Source organism: Denticeps clupeoides, chromosome 9 (genome assembly GCF_900700375.1).
Source record: "Denticeps clupeoides chromosome 9, fDenClu1.1, whole genome shotgun sequence".
Lineage (NCBI taxonomy): Eukaryota > Metazoa > Chordata > Actinopteri > Clupeiformes > Denticipitidae > Denticeps > Denticeps clupeoides.
Genome location: NC_041715.1, coordinates 10,610,068 through 10,615,695, shown reverse-complemented (window position 1 = coordinate 10,615,695; position 5,628 = coordinate 10,610,068).

The window sequence follows — 5,628 nt, the reverse complement described above, 5'->3', positions numbered from 1 at the left end:
GTCTAGTAAGTAGATTTTTTTTTTAGTGTAGCTATTTCTGTCAAAAAAAAAAAGGAAAAAAACTAAGAAGAAACGTCTGCAAGTATAAAGGAATCATCACCCTGCAGCCATCCCGTTGTAAAATGCTTCCACTTTTCCGCGGTCAGGGAGTTAAAAAGGGGCAGATGCTGCTGTTTCCCCAGGGAGACACTATGCCCATTCCAATGCTTTCCATGCACCCTGTTATTTATGAACGTATCCAGCTACACACAGAAACACACACATACACACATTGAGTGGACAAATGACCAGGTCTAAGCATGTGACCTTGTTTCAGGGTGCACAGAATGAGGGATCGCCAAGTGCCTGCAGTGCTGTATTTTTGGAAATGACCTAACAAATTGAACACTAACCCCCTCCACCCCTTCCTTGGTGCTCATGGCTGACAGGTGTGTGAGTTATGAGCCAGCCTCCTCCAGCCTCCTGATTACATGCTTATGCGCCCCAGCCCTGTGTTTGCGAAAACTACACTGACACAGGAAGAGCTCACCTCTGACCCCGCAAAACCTCTTCGGCTCAGTGGGGTCCAAAAGGTGCCCTGTCACGCATGCTCAGGATGACATGCAGCACCTAGTCCGCTTAAAGGATCTAAGGAAGATACCCTCACAATGCTAGTCTTGGTAAAAAAAATTATTCACAGAACACTAGCACACCAATAAAAATGACACCAAACCCTGTGGACTGTGTCATTAGCACATACACACACACACACACACACACACACACACACACACAAATACAGTACCCAAAAGTTTGGACACACCTTCTCACTCAATGTGTTTTCTTTATTTTCATGACTGAAGGCATCAAAACTATGAAAACACACACACACACACACACACACATATATATATATATTTGTTTGTATATTAGCTTGAGTATATGGCTTTATATATGGATACTGTTAACTCAACCAATAGGTTCAACAGAGGAAAGCTCTTCTTAGCACTTATCTCACCTCTCCTTTCATCTACATCTTTCATGGGATCTTCTGTACCTGCTTTTGGTTTCTTTTCATCGAATCTGCCCCTTTCCTTGCTTCGCATGGAAAAGTCCTCAAAGCAACAGGCTCTGGGAGATTTTTATTGAATTTCATAGCGGCAATGTGACCACTGGCCTGGTACAATTGTCGGGAAGAAATGCTTTGTTGTTTGTGGCATTTCAGCGGCTGCGGTTGTTTGCAGGTTGTTTGGCCAGCTGTTGGTTGACACGGATATCTCGACTATGCCCTTGCTACAGTCTAACCGGTGCACAGATCCTGTCCCTTAACCGCAACCTGTTTGAAATTAGCCTACTTTCCACATTTAGGTCTCTGATGTCCGAAAATGATGGACTATTTTCTGACATTCATACACAGAAGCCGTCGGAATCCACATAACGTTTGAAGGAAATGTCAGTCCGTTTTGTTTGTGAGACTGACAGCTTGCCAGTGGCAGTATGAGGTTTCATGTAAAATTCCCCCTACAGCATTGCTGCAGTATCCTTCCATTTGATCGGCTAATTATGTTGCCTGCATGGTTTGCCGTACGTGAGCTGTCAAACATATTCCTGTCAGCTGACTATGTGGAGATAAAACTCCAACGCTCCGTGCGTCACTCTCTGGTCCGTGGCACTTTGAATGCTATCTGCTCCCTTTCAAGTGGACCCAAACGTCCCGGGCTCCCCCGGGTGCAACTTCATCTTGATATCCACCCAGATCCAGATACCCATCAGCCATGTCTCCATGGAGTGGAAGGGCTCTTGCCTTCTCTTTCTCTCCCTCCCTTCCTCTGATCTGCTGTGGGGAGGCACTCTTCCCTTTGCTCAGCTAAGCTGAAACAAGAAGTGTGTCTCCCACTCTGACAAGATAATACCAGCCTGCAGAAGAATGCAATAAACAGTGTTGAGTAAGGTGGCCAAAAATGGCACAAAACAAGGAGATTGGCTGGGAACTGCAGGTAGGTGAGGTTCTCAGCACAACGACATAGATATGAACGATCGTGACTTTGGGGACAGGACCCTTGGAGAGGTTCCTCTATTTCTACTGACAATCTTGAGTTAAGTGTGCTATTGTGCAGCAGCACTGCCAAACACACGTCGCAAAAGGCCGAGCCAACATCTGAGATCAGGGACTAATGGGGGTCAGATAAGATCCAGTTGTGATGTCCCACCAGGATTCCTCAGACGTCCCAGGGAGCTGTGAAGACACAAAGGTCGAGGAGGTTGATTTCAGGGCTCAGATGGCACTTCATCTGAGAGGCCTGTTCTTCTCAGGGGCACCTCACTGAGAACAGGTCAAAGGGTAAGCAGGTTCCCCTCTCAGTCTCTTTTGTCATCCTCCATTCCCATTGCTCTGTGAATGAATTAGCCTCACGGAATGGTTTTTGTCCACCCCTCCCCCCCCCTTGCCCCTCTAACCCAACTGGTTCCTTGGGTTGACTTTGATGTTGTATTATGGTCGTCCTCAGTGGGACAGGTGAGTCTGATACAGCTTTGCTACTGTTGGAGCCTTCAGAGTGGATTTCTCGTTAATTTCCCACCCCCCCATGCTGAACAACTTATTCCAAGTCGTCAGCTTTCCCATTGTTACCCGATCTCCACGTGTTTGTCATGTTTGCCTGCATGTAAAGGGCCCTTAAGAGCGTGTATACAAACTCCGTGCCTTGAGTGGGTTAAGGTATAAATAACAGTAGTCTCGGTGGTATTACGCTATCTCTGGTTACTTACCTCTACATGCACTCTCTTTTGGCATTGAACATAACTGGTCGTTTTGGGGACAAAAACATACACAAAGAGGCTCTTTGTGTACCTGTGTAGATTGCATTAGAAAGAATGCCACATTGTTCTCTTCCCTTTAAAAAAAAGGAGAGGAAAAAAGAAAGGCTTCTATTTATTAAAAAAAAACCCCACTTGGGGTAAACAATCCATATCTACTTGGGTTCATTTTTGGAGCTGTGAGATTTTTTTACATCAAGGATCTTCGTGGAGCATGTAGCTTTTAAGCGGTGACCCCTCGGTTTCCCACGTAGGGTTTGAAAGTGAAGAAAGCCGGCGTAACTTCCTGATGAACTGCCCTGCCGTGACACTGCGCTCCGGAGTTCTTGCTTTCGAGCTTTTACTGGCTGCCTGTTGATGCAGTTGGCCACATTCTCCGCATTGCTCGGCATACTCTGACCAGGACTGTGTTGTGGTGAAAACTGCTCACACACACACAAATACACACAAATCTCTGTCCTTCCTGCTGCAAATCAGTTCTCACTTTATTTGGAATGATGTATTAAGGCCATTCTTCTGAAACCATGAGCGAAAATGAGTTTCCACAAAAATAAACAAATTAAGAGTTATAATCATTGTATTTAACAATCGTGGTCATTTTGATGCCAGATAAGGATGGTCATGTATTTAAATAGCTGCAAAAAAAAAATTACAGTCCACATTTATTGTCATAAATGTAAACTGAAAACTGAATGGTCCACCTTTAATGTCTCAGGTCTGGGGGTTTACAGACCACCACCTTCTTTGCGACACATACATACATACACACACACACACACGCGCCTAGGCAAGCGGCAGTCATTCCTGTCTTCACTACCTGTCATTCATCACTTCCTAAACCGGCCCAATCCACTTGGGCCCATCCCAGCGCTTTACACACTCTTCCACTGACACATTCTCTGCCTTTCTCTCCATGGGTGACTTAGCGTCTAAAACAGGTTGGAGGCTACGTGCGGGGAAAGTGTTTATGCTGTCTTTGTCAAGTCGTGGGGATCCTTTCATTGGCATGAAACCACGTGACCCGTGTAGGTTGTATGTCAGGGACTCGCCTTTTAGCCAAAAAGCAAAAATGAGGGTACAGTCAGTCATGCCCATATTTTGCTGTCAGTTTCTTCACATTGTCTTTTGCATGTTACTGACCAGTCATGAGTGAATGTGGGCAAAATTAGATATAAGATAGTAACACAATATTTGTAATTGCTTAATTGATTTGCGCTGCCAAAGGAGAGGACTGATGAGAAAACACATCATGTTAACACATTACACATGTTAACACATGAGGCAGTGGGGGCCTAGCGGTTAAGGAAGCGGCCCACTTAATCAGAAGGTGGCCAGTTCGAATCCCGATCCGACAAGTTGCCACTGAGGTGCCACCGAGCAAAGCACCGTTCCCACACACTGCTCCCCGGGCGCCTCTCATGTCTTCTCACTGCTCACTAAGGGTGATGTTTAAAAGCAGAGGACACATTTCATTGTGTGCACCGTGTGCTGTAGGAAGAGGGTCATGTGACACATCAAATCTATTGGTTCTGACCACTTATAAAATGTGTTCAATGTCACCAACCATTCCCATTTTATTAAGGTGTATCCATATAAATGGCCCACCCTGTACTTCCAGTTTATGAAAGTGTGCCTCTTTACATCATCCTCTGGCATTTGTATGTATTTCCTCCTTGATGTACAATGCATACATGTAATAGTAAAATCAAATAATTAATGTTCTGGTCATGTAGTTATTTACATTTACAGTATTTACCAGACGCCCTTATCCAGAGCGACTTACAATCAGTAGTTAAAGGGACAGTCCCCCCCTGGAGACACTCAGGGTTAAGTGTCTTGCTCAGGGACACAATGGGAGTAAGCGAGATTTGAACCTGGGTTTTCTGGTTCATAGGTTCATATTACCCACTAGGCTACTACCATTTATATATGTAAAATATTGTTACTGCTTTTAATCAATTTTTTCTCTTTTTTAATTTTATCTATTTCACTACATGATACATTTTTTCCGTCTAGCATTACTGGAAATCACTTTTACTAGAAAAAATCACTTGTTGATGCCAAATATCTCTGACAGAATTCAACCAAAGTTCAACTGAATGAATCGGAAAGTGGCCATATTTCACATATGATGCCTGAAAAACACATTGATAAATGAATAAGCCAACTAGTAGTCAATGCATGTGAGATTGATGTCATTCCTTTAAATCACAGTCTTTCCTCCACGGCACTTTGAAAATGAGGACAGGATATAGCGCTCACCAATTGACATTTGCGGAACGAGAAAGAAGAAATTAGGTTTTGTTGTTGAACCACAGCCACCCAGTTCACTTGTCCTTGCTACGCCTACTATCTTAATCACAGCAAATCTGCAGAATCCCATTAAAACACTACCCTAGAGTCTAGACAGGGTGATCTCTTGGCGTACCGGAGTTCAGGGAGTTGACGGTACACATAAACAGCTGGCTAAAGATTAAAAATGCGTTTTTTTTTTTTTTTTTCTCTTCCAATCTGCCCACATCAGCCAGATGTGGGCAAAAACAAAAAGCTAGAAATTATACATCAGGCTGAAGCACCTAATCTGTTTTATGTATTTATGTATACACATGTTTGTTTATTTAAGGGCTTTCTAAGGCACTTTCATAACTCCACTCACCCCCACCACCTGGGCGGGGCCTTTAGATTGAACGTTAAGCCTAATTTGAAAGGAAGAAAATGTTCCAGACAAAAGGCTGGATTAAGCGGACAGGCCCCCATTACACTGCAGAACATTAGTCTTTACAGACAAAGCTGGAGACACACATTCTGGTCCAAAACAAGGTATCAGATAGATTA